The following is a 12,365-nucleotide window of genomic DNA, read 5'->3' as shown; positions in this document are numbered from 1 at the left end:
ACTCCACTTAGTGCAACGCGTTTCGCAGGTGTGGTCCCGCTTCATCAGGCAAACAGGAGTATAACTCAATGGGTCTAAATGCAGAAGTGAGCGCCTTGCACTGTGGAGTTAAATAAAAAAAAATGTGTATTGATATATTGTGACTCAATTGAGTTTTATACTTTTGAGGGAGGTAAGTCCCCCTGAACATCCCCCTCTTTTAGACGGTTTTTAAACGTTTTTCTTCTACTCTGGCGCCTCTGTACACCAAGCTTTGCTAAAAGCATTGTGTTAATGATTGTTTTTGGCGATTTTCAGTGTGTACAGACCCTAACGTTCCATTTTGTATTTTAACAACATTAGATTTAGTTCCATAAATTTTAACTGTAATATGTTTAATTTAATTGATGTCATTGTCAACTGTTACAGCTAATGACTCCTAATTATGCAGCTGAAAAATTCATTTATATCTGTACTGTAGACGATTAATTAATACACTAATACTATACTGTGCATTGATAATATATAATTGAGGTTTGTCCTTGTTTAATCCTCCAATTAATAAGAGCAAGTGTCTGCATAGCAGAATCTGTTTGATCAAAGGGGTGTTGTGTATTCCTTCTGTTTCGGAGTATAAATTACAATAACCTTAGAGCACATTTTTGTGCATCCATCACATCAGTGTAATTATAGCTGCGTTGCTGTGCCCAGTAAACACAATGACAATAATAACCACATTCTAATAATAAAATCCTAGCTCTTATCCTGAATTGCTGAGTGCTGTTATAGCGGGCTGCTCTGCTATCCTGCTGAGCATCAACCTCCTGGCTAATTAAACATTTAAAGTCTCCTAGAAGGGAGGAAAAGTTTTATTTTTTTTTTCATTTACTGTATTCCGTCAGCAAAGTTATCTTGCTGTGGTTGAGGTTCTATTTCCAGGGAACGTTTATTGCATACATCAAATAAGGGCACCAGGAAAAAAGGGTGCGGGGTATAGCCGAAATTTTAAATTATTATATAACAATATTTATATCATTTATTTATCTTTATCTGAGATGGAATAATAAATATGTTAAAATAACAGTAATAAAAATGGTGCCGGGTGAAGCCAAAAATCATAAAATATCGTCTATAACAATGAAACGAAAATATATTTACAGTTGTAATAACCATAGTAAAACATTGGTAAATATTACTGATATTTTACTACTACTAATCCTAACCCTACTCTCACACAGAATCCTCCCTGTACCAATGCCTAACACTAAGATCCCTCCTGGTCAGGGTCGGATCTAGGGGGGGTGGGGCAGGTGGGTCTCTTGCCCCAGGTGCAGTTTGTTGAATTCTTAAATAGGAGGCAAAATGAATGGCAGTTTAGGCGCCAAAACCTGACCTTGCCCCAACTTGGTCTAGATCCGTCCCTGCCCCTGGTGATGCCTAATCCTAAGAGCCCATGTTGGTGCCTAAGCTTCCCCCTGGTAATGCCTAACCCTAAGACACCCCCCCCCCTGGTGGTTCCTAACCCTAAGAGCCCATGGTGGTAGCTAACCCTAAGACCCCCCCCCCCCCGGTGGTTCCTAACCCTAAGAGCCCATGGTCTAACCCTAAGACTCTCCTGGTGGTTCCTAACCCTAAGACCCCCCTGGTGGTGCCTAACCCTAAGATCCCTCCTGGTGGTGCCTAACCCTAAGATCCAACCTGGTGGTACCTAACCCTAAGACCCCTGGTGGTGCCTAAACCTAAAACCCCCCTTCCTGACCCCTAATTCCAAAAACCCCTTTCTCTGCTGCAAATAATGTTAATACAAAAAACTATGCATTTCCGAGATAATACATTTCAAAGTGATAATTTACAAAATTATAATTTTTAAAACGATGTTTCAGATGTTGAAAAAGTTAAAATAATAATCTACAAAATAATTGCCAAAATGAATTTCAAAACAATATTTTTCAAAACACTAATTATCAAAACGAAAAAAAAATATTGGTTGGATGGGCCCAGTGCCCACTGTATATCGGTCGCCCAAATTTCCTCTTTGACACCAATAGCCGATAATTTGCATTAGTGCCTATGGGGAGCCCAACTAGTTCATTAGCCCCAGGTGCCCAAATTTCATGAGTCCAAGTTTAACATTTACCTAACATTCTGGCCAGCTGTGCAGACCCATAATGACCGCAACATGGTGAGAGATGACTATTGTGCCAGAACATCTGTAGCATAGTCATAAAGTAACATATCTGGACTGGGACTGCAGTATATTCACAACTGAATATGGTGGTGTAGCAGTTGTAGTATACCCAGGATTCGCTATTGGTTTACTAAGGTTAGAGAATACTGTGCCACGTAAGAGATTCAGCAAACTTGGACTGGATTTTTAAAAAGTTTCTACCATTAGTTGGCAGCCATAGTAGCCCACCAACTGGCCTTAGCCATGATGTCCAGTGATTTATTGCATTGTAGGCCTTTCCAGAATCTTTTGAACTAAGCACAGAAGTTCTAGTGCACTAAACTCCACCCTCAACTGAACCCGCATTGCAAGTGTGCTGGCTGCCTTCATTCCCAGGCCATCCCTGACTTCAGCTCTCCTCCCCTTCCCATGCTCAGCACCCCCACATCCTGGGACCGCCCATTCAGCTCTCTATTCTCTGCTGGGTGGAGATCAGTGGTGCTTGCGAATTTTCACCAAGGTCATTTCCGCATCAGAAATGCTATTTTCGAGAATTCACACAAAAAAATCACAAGCTTATTACAAAATAATTTTAGATGGAGTTTTTGCTTGAAAGTCGAATTTAACATTATTTTGTGAAAATTAATGTGAAAAAGAATATCGACATTTTCGCTCATCACTGGTGGAGATGTTCATTGAACCCTGGCCTGTGGGCCCTATCAACATTTTGCTGGACGGTCCCTTGATTTACCAATTTGTTCTTTATTTTGACCAGTGAAGACTGTTGTGAAATCACAGTGACACTTTGACTAACCAGGTTCCGACTAGTAACACATCAATGAAAATAATTATGTGAAACTAGTCATAAGACATGGCTAATCATAGTGTCACTGTGATTTCATAACAATTAGTGCTAGTCATAATATAAATCAGAAGGGTAAATACAAATCATGTCCAATATCCTACTCTTCTGCCGTACAAGTGATAAGACAGCTCAACACAGGTGGGTAGATCTTGCAATGCACCTTACACAGGTTCCTAATGGCTAAAGGCTTACCTGTAAAAACATTTCTTTAATATAAAATTTAAAAGAAGTGTACTCACATTTTGTAGGCCCACCTGTACACTGGAATATGCAGAAGTCAGGAAACGTTTCTGAGCACATTGAGCGGTCTTACAACTTGGATGGCAGAGGAGTAGGATATTGCACACACAGGAGGATTGAGTTGGGACTAACCACATTGGACACGTGTGAGGGCAGGATCCTATGGAGAAAGATTGGACATTATTATATTTATATGTTTGCTGAAATGAACTGTGATCCGCAGATATACATTCAGATAAGTGTTGTTTATGTGTTTTTGTGTTTATTGCAAATAGGGCATAGGATAAAGCGCACAGTTTTTATTTGATGTTTATTGTAAATACAAGCCATGTGCTGCATGCTTGTTCTGCATATGTGACTTAACCTGCTGATCAGCCTGATAGCCAGGCACCTGGCAAACAAAGATGGCATCCTCCATACTCCTCTCAATACAAAGTCACTTTAAACACAAGTATCTGGTAGTCACAGGGTGGAGGAACAAAGGCTAATGGCCAATGGAGACATTAGTGACAAAGTGGATCTCCAGTACCGGTAGTAGTGTTGGGCGAACAGTGTTCGCCACTGTTCGGGTTCTGCAGAACATCACCCTGTTCGGGTGATGTTCGAGTTCGGCCGAACACCTGACGGTGCTCGGCCAAACCGTTCGGCCATATGGCCGAACTAAGAGCGCATGGCCGAACGTTCCCCGAACGTTCGGCTAGCGCTGTGATTGGCCGAACGGGTCACGTGGTTCGGACCCGAACGCGCTCTGATTGGCCGAACGGTCACGTGGTTCGGGTAAATAAATACCCGAACCACGTCATATCTCCGCCATTTGTCTGTGGGTTTAGCTTTGGGTAGGCAGGCAGGGTAGTTCGCGCTCCAGCCACGCTAGCCAGGGTCCCCCCTGTCATTGTGTCACTGCTGGGAACAGTAGTACACCGCTTGCTCAGCCACACTATATAGCATTCTGTTTACTGCCACTCTGTGTACCTCGCTCAGCCACACTATATAGCATTCTGTTTACTGCCACTCTGTGTCTGCTGGGAATAGTAGTACACCGCTTGCTCAGCCACACTATATAGCATTCTGTTTACTGCCACTCTGTGTACCTCGCTCAGCCACACTATATAGCATTCTGTTTACTGCCACTCTGTGTCTGCTGGGAATAGTGGTACACCGCTCGCTCAGCCACACTATATAGCATTCTGTTCACTGTTCTGTGTCTGCTTGGAATAGTGGTACACCGCTCGCTCAGCCACACTATATAGCATTCTGTTTACTGTTCTGTGTCTGCTGGGAATAGTGGTACACCGCTCGCTCAGCCACACTATATAGCATTCTGTTTACTGTTCTGTGTCTGCTGGGAATAGTGGTACACCGCTCGCTCAGCCACACTATATAGCATTCTGTTCACTGTTCTGTGTCTGCTGGGAATAGTGGTACACCGCTCGCTCAGCCACACTATATAGCATTCTGTTCACTGTTCTGTGTCTGCTGGGAATAGTGGTACACCGCTCGCTCAGCCACACTATATAGCATTCTGTTTACTGTTCTGTGTCTGCTGGGAATAGTGGTACACCGCTCGCTCAGCCACACTATATAGCATTCTGTTTACTGTTCTGTGTCTGCTGGGAACAGTAGTACACCGCTCGCTCAGCCAGAGTATATAGCATTGTGTTTACTGCCACTCTGTGTACACCGCTCAGCCAGACTATATACCATTGTTTACTGACACTCTGTGTACACCGCTCAGCCAGACTATATACCATTGTTTACTGAAACTCTGTGTACACCGCTCAGCCAGACTATATACCATTGTTTACTGCCACTCTGATTCTGCTGGGAACAGTAGTACACCGCTCGCTCAGCCAGACTATATACCATTGTTTACTGACACTATATAGCAGACTATATAGCATTGTGTGTACACCGCTCAGCCAGACTATATACCATTGTTTACTGACACTCTGTGTACACCGCTCAGCCAGACTATATACCATTGTTTACTGCCACTCTGATTCTGCTGGGAACAGTAGTACACCGCTCGCTCAGCCAGACTATATACCATTGTTTACTGACACTCTGTGTACACCGCTCAGCCAGACTATATACCATTGTTTACTGCCACTCTGATTCTGCTGGGAACAGTAGTACACCGCTCGCTCAGCCAGACTATATAGCATTGTGTTTACTGCCACTCTGTGTACACCGCTCAGCCACACTATATAGCATTGCGTACTCTGCCAGTCAGTGTGTATATTGCTGGGATCAGTAATACTCCACTCACCGTCAACCACTATATGAGCTCAACATGAGTTCCCCAGAGACCTCCGCTGTGAGCAGCACTCCCAACAACAGCAACAGCCAACGCCCCACGCAAGCTATAACATCCACCCCAGCAGCCAGTGGTCAGCAGCAGCCCTCCCCGGAGGAGAACGTTGTGTCCATCAGTCCGTCGCCAGAGCGATTAATGAGGGCTGCCATTGAGGAGATGATGGGGCCTGATGTGGAGGAGGAGGTCTGGCTCAGGCCAGCATCCCAAGTTAATGTTGAGGACGATGAGGGGTCTGTGTCTGGGGATGTTGGGGTGGCAGAGGTGGTGGGTGGGTCAGACTCAGGAGAAGAGTTGTATGATGAGGATGATGATCGGGACCATCTGTATGTGCCTCAGAGTCCGACCCCGGAAAACATGTTGTATCGTGTGTTTAGGTACTAAAATCTGCGTTCCCTCCCAGTAGTGTTGGGCGAACAGTGTTTGCCACTGTTCGGGTTCTGCAGAACATCACCCTGTTCGGGGTGACTATATAGCAGACTATATAGCATTGTGTTTAATGCCACTCTGTGTACACGGCTCAGCCACACTATATAGCATTGTGTTTACTTCCACTCTGTGTCTGCTGGGAACAGTAGTACACCGCTCACCCGCCACTGTATAGCATTGTGCTCTGTGTCACTGCTGACAATAGTGGTACACCGCTCACCCACCACTGTATAGCATTTCTGTACTGCCACTGTACTGCTGCCAGTCAGCGTGTACTTTAAGGATAAGTGAAATGAGGAAGAAATCCGGTGAAAGAGGGAGGGGCAAGGGAAGAGGTGTTTCCCCTGACGGTTCACGTACAGGCCACAGGGGAGCACCCAAGAAAACCCACTCAATACTGCCCATGTTGTCCAGGACAACAACCCTCACAGATCCAAAAGAACAGGACCAGATAATTACTTGGATGACCTCTCAAGCGTCCAGCAGTGGGTTAAGCAGCACCAGCACATCACGCACGAGGTCCGAGTCCTCAGCCAGTTAAAGTCTGGGCTTTCTTTGAAGACTGCACTGAGGATGTTACCATGGCGATTTGCAAGGTGTGCAAGACCCGCCTGAGCAGGGGGAAAAGTATTAACAACCTCTCCACCACCAGCATGAGCCGCCACATTCTATCCAAACATCCCACTCTGTGGGCAAACGCGGCAGGACAGGGTACCACCAGCAACACTGCCTCCCTTGGGTTCACCAGACTCACCACCAGACCCGCCTCAGCAGCAGCAGTAGCCCAGCCATTGCGTGGTTCACAACATTCACAAACATCAGACGATGCTGACACTGTCACTTTCCGGACTAGTGCTCTTGAGGTCTCCCAGTGTTCATCAAACACAACAACCAACAGCCCTTCGGTGTGCAGCGCTACGGTTGAGTTGTCTGTCTCTGAGATGTTTGAGCACAAGAGGAAATTGCCAGCAAATGACCCCCGGGCCGTGGCAGTAACAGCCAGCCAGCATAGCCAAGCTTCTGGCCTGCGAAATGCTGCCATATCGAGTGGTGGAGACAAACAGCTTCAAGGGCATGATGTCAGTGGCCATCCCACGTTACGTGGTTCCCAGCCGCTACCACTTTGCGCGCTCTGCAGTGCCTGAGTTGCATGAGCACGTGGTCAGCTAAATAACCCGAAGCTTGAAGAATGCCGTTGCCTGCAAGGTTCACCTCACCACTGACACCTGGACGAGTGCGTTCGGCCAGGGTCGATACATCTCCCTTACCGCGCACTGGGTGAACCTTGTGGAGCCTGGCAGCGATTCCTCACCTGCTACGGCGCGGGTGTTGCCCACGCCGCAAACAGCTGGATAACAACAGCAGCACCTACCTCTCTGACTCCTTCTCCTCCAACGCATCTCAAAGCTGTACCTCATCCGGAAATGCTAACCCAGCACCAGCAGCAGTAGGATCGTGGAAGCAGTGCAGCACAGCTGTTGGCATGCGTCAGCAAGCGTTGCTGAAGCTGATCTGCCTTGGGGATAAGCAGCACACAGGGGAGGAAATTTGGAGGGGAATAAAGGAACAGACGGATTTGTGGCTGGCACCGCTGGACCTGAAACCGGGCATGAAGCTAGACACCTGGCACGAACTGGCAATGTACGCAATAGAGGTGCTGGCTTGCCCGGCAGCCAGCGTTATGTCGGAACGCTGTTTCAGTGCTGCCGGAGGCATCATCACAGATCGGCGTATCCGCCTCTCCACAGAAAATGCAGACCGTCTGACTCAAATTAAAATGAATCAATCCTGGATTGGAAACGACTACGCAACACTCCTGGACCCCAACCAAGTAACATGACCGATGAACATCTGGGATGGTTTAGCGTTTCCGGTCCCTGTTTATTGAACCTCTCATCTGTATTACATTTATGACTGCATGGCGGCAAAAAGCATTGCTGCTATATCCGCACGCTTTTTGTCCTCATGCAAGGCCTGGGTTGTTGTGTCTCACAAAGCGTGGCCTTCTCCTCCTGCGCCTCCTCCTGTTCCATCACGTGTGCTGCTGCTGCTGCTGCTGCTGCTGGGTTACCGTTGCCGGTCCCTGTTTATGGAACCTCTTATCTTTATTACATTTATGACTACATGGCGGTACAAAGCATGCTATCCGCACGCTTTTTGTCCTCATGCAAGGCCTGGGTTGTTGTGTCTCACAAAGCGTGGCCTTCTCCTCCTGCGCCTCCTCCTGTTCCATCATGTGTGCTGCTGCTGCTGCTGCTGCTGCTGCTGGGTTAGCGTTGCCGCGTGGTCCCTGTTTATTGAACCTCTTATCTTTATTACATTTATGACTACATGGCGGTACAAAGCATGCTATCCGCACGCTTTTTGTCCTCATGCAAGGCCTGGGTTGTTGTGTCTCACAAAGCGTGGCCTTCTCCTCCTGCGCCTCCTCCTGTTCCATCACGTGTGCTGCTGCTGGGTTAGCGTTGCCGCGTGGTCCCTGTTTATTGAACCACTTATCTTTATTACATTTATGACTGCATGGTGGTACAAAGCATGCTATCCGCACGCTTCTTGTCCTCATGCAAGGCCTGGGTTGTTGTGTCTCAAAGCGTGGCCTTCTCCTCCTGCGCCACCCTCCTCCTGTTCCATCACGTGTGCTGCTGCTGGGTTAGCATTACCGGTCCCTTTTCCTGGAACCTCTTATATGTATTACATTTATGACTGCATGCCGACAAAAAGCATGTTACCTGTGCAAAGAAAACAGACATTTCCCGCATTTAAAAGACAGTTTTCCCTTTGAAACTTTAAAATCGATTTTCTCAAAAACTATAAGCTCTTTTTGCTAAAAAAAATTTTCCTCTTGTACCCACTCCCAAGGTGCACATACCCTGTAAATTTGGGGTATGTAGCATGTAAGGAGGCTTTACAAACCACAAAAGTTTGGGTCCCCATTGACTTCCATTATGTTCGGAGTTCGGGTCGAACACCCGAACATCGCGGCCATGTTCGGCCTGTTCGGCCCGAACCCGAACATCTAGATGTTCGCCCAACACTAACCGGTAGCAAATATTATGGCTGTCATGGCTATAGCTATGGTGTAAAACACAGCATCCATTATGCAGCAATAACCCAATCCATCAAATAATCATTCACTTCCTGATTAAAAGTAATTATGACTAGCAATTATTTTACCAGCTTACAGTACATGATCTTAATCATATTTCACAAGAAATCTAAACAAGAAACAAATTACAAGCGTTGTACTATTACATTAGTTAAGATGCCTTTGTCCCTCCCCTTCTTTGAGTAACAAAAATCACTACCTTGCCCAATCAGTGTGTCACTGATCAACTGTTTGAAAGACATCAGAAATGCATGAATAGGCTTGCATTAATCAAAAGATCACTGGCAGATTTGATCAAAATGAATGGAATGTCAACTAGTGAGTTGCGTTGTTAGCAAATTCTTAAAAAAAAAATGTTTTACCAACTCATTATCCAACTATCCTATCTGCCTCTGACCCAAAATGATGTTCTCTTAGTGAAAATCACTAACCACCCCTTGTGACTGCAGGTAATTATTGAAACTACTATCCTGCCTTATACTGTAATACCCAGGGCGGATCGCTCAGAAACAGCCTTATCAGTCTGCCTGATAGACTGTACACACGCTAGACTGTCGCTGGAACGCCCGCCCAGCGGGAGGGTCTGGCGGACCCGTCGTTCCAGCCTATCTAGCGTGTGTACGGGCCTTAAGGCTCCAAACAGATAATAAAAGTAGATCTACTGTATTAATACTGTCGTACACTTTTTTTTAAAGGAAGGGGGGGGGGAGTACCTGTTCTTCTAATTGATGATAGTATCATCAATCTAATGGAGCAGAGGGGAACATTTGTCACTAACTAACTAACATGCCTTTTGAACCACCTACAAGTCAGAAAATACTCAAAATACTTTTAACAGCACTTCACACCTACTTTTTGGTACTTTTTTTTAAATTGATAATTGCAGACAAGTTACTATAAAGAGAGAAAAGGTGAAAATAAACTAATCAGATAAGCAGGAAAGATTTAATGGCTGTAATTCCTTATCAGTGTGGGTTACCAACAAGGTACCAAAAAGAGAGAAGCATGCTTGAAGGAAAAGGGAAAAAATAAATAAGCTAAGCCTAGTTATTAACTTGTTTATCTCATCATGTCACATGTGACCTCATTACACTTTAAAGAGAAGAAGAAAAGTTATCTCTTAAAAGAAAACTCAGGAGAAAAGGCCAATTGAATAAGGGCCAATGGGGTGTATTCACTAAACTGCGGTGATCAGAATAATGTTTGTAAAGTCTTAGGGCTCGTTCCCACTATCGCGAATCTGCATGCGTCCAACGCATGCAGATCCGCACATGTAATGCAAGTGGATGGGCCTGTTTCCACTGTAGCGTTGTTGAGGTGCGTTTTTTTCAGTGGTAAAAAAACGCACAAAAGAGCCAACGAATTCGCCTGCGTCGGGAATCCGTGCGAATCGCCCTAATGTATTTAATAGTAAAAACGCATGCGTTTGTTACATGCGTTTTTACCCGCGATTTCGCACCTTTTTCAATTATATTTAGCCCTGGCAGTGTCATGGTTAATATCGCATGGCACCCTGCCATGCGAAATCGCACGCGAAATCGCGGGTAAAAACGCATGCGGAAACGCATCCGCATGCGTTTTTACAAGCGTCGGAATGCGGCCGAAATCGCGTCGCAACAGTGGAAACGAGCCCTTATGCATGATGAGTAGAGCGTATTGCAGGGGCGTAACTAGAAATCACTGGGCCCCCCTGCGAAACTTTGAATGGGGCCCCCTCCCCCCGTTTGCATAGGTAAACTGAGAACCAATGATATTCGGTTGGCTAGTGCACACTTGAGCATGTTTTCCCCATTCAGAAAACAAAGCAGACAGCAGTCAAGCACTGCAGGCATTTTCTCTATCAATTACATTCGCTTCTGTTATAAAACATGCATGTTTCCACACATAAAGACACACATGGGGCTTGATTCACTAAACCATGATAACTGATATCACGGTTCGAGACAGCTTTTTTTGCATGCGTTATAACGCGCATAATGATTTTCGTGTGCAATCACAATTCCATGCGAAAACCACTACACGCATTATAACGCGCACAAAACTCTAGCGCGACCTTGATATCAGTTATCACAGTTTAGTGAATCAAGCCCTTGGTGTGCAGAAAACGCATAAAGAAAATTGACAGACAAGTGTACTCCCAGACTCAGCTTACTACACTCACTCTGTCCATCTCTGATGGAGCAGAACTGGCTCTGCAGACTTCTCCAGCATCACTACAGTACAGAGCACTAGGGGAGGAGTAGAGAGTTTGGGGGCTGAGTGCTGTACACAAGACCTTGCTGCACACTGAATAGGGACTGTGCATAGAGCAAAAAGTTTTTTTCTCTCCATGCCCTTAGTCGTCAGTCTCTCAGAACAGGGAAAATAAACTTCTTCCCCCACGGGGCCCCCTGCAGCTTCTGGACCCTCCTGCGGCTGCATCCCTTGCAGGGTCTATTGTTACGCCCCTGGCGTATTGCATTGCATTCAATGTATTGCAGTATGCGCTATACATCATAAGGTAAGACTTCATGCATGTTATACTGCCTACCACAATTTAGGGAATACACTCCCATATGGCTTAGTCAGCAGAGTAACTGCAGGTAAGTAACAACTACTCAGGAGATGCCCTGTGAATGACAAACCTAGTGCCCATTTATAAACAAATGGGTCTAATGCCTAGTGTCAGTATAAAATGTCAAAGAATTAGCAGTGTTTTCATAACTGGCCATTCTGTCACAGTGATTTTACTATAGTCAGGCCTGTCTTAGCCAGTCACAGTGATCATAGTGCAAAGGTAGGAACTGATTACTCTCAGTATTTCTCTTTCCTAATGTATTTGGTCTATATGAATTGACATGATCAGGTATTCTGGCCTAATTCATACACTACTAATGCATGCCATAGCTTTAAAAAAATAAATAAGAATTAAGGTTGAATTTTACTTTACTTGTTATACAAGCACTGAGATAGTTATAGGACTGCCACACCTACTAGCAATCTAGAACTTCTAAACATTACTCAAAAGGTAGATTCAGGCAGAACAAATGACCCATACTGTGGGAGACATTGCGAGGCAGGTGACATCAGGACATAAGTGGCCTCACAGGATCGGAACAGTTTTGCTGTGCTGTGAGTGGTCATCTATCCATATATGTCCTATATTATAACACTCCCAAAGCCACCATAATAAGACCCAGGCTACTTGTATTTTTCTTTTATAATTTTCAGAATGATAGAGATCGGTTGCATGACAGATTACAACAAAATACAAATGACAAACTGA

This window comes from Hyperolius riggenbachi, chromosome 3 (assembly GCF_040937935.1).
Source record: "Hyperolius riggenbachi isolate aHypRig1 chromosome 3, aHypRig1.pri, whole genome shotgun sequence".
Taxonomy (NCBI): domain Eukaryota; kingdom Metazoa; phylum Chordata; class Amphibia; order Anura; family Hyperoliidae; genus Hyperolius; species Hyperolius riggenbachi.
This window is presented reverse-complemented; position numbering follows the sequence as displayed.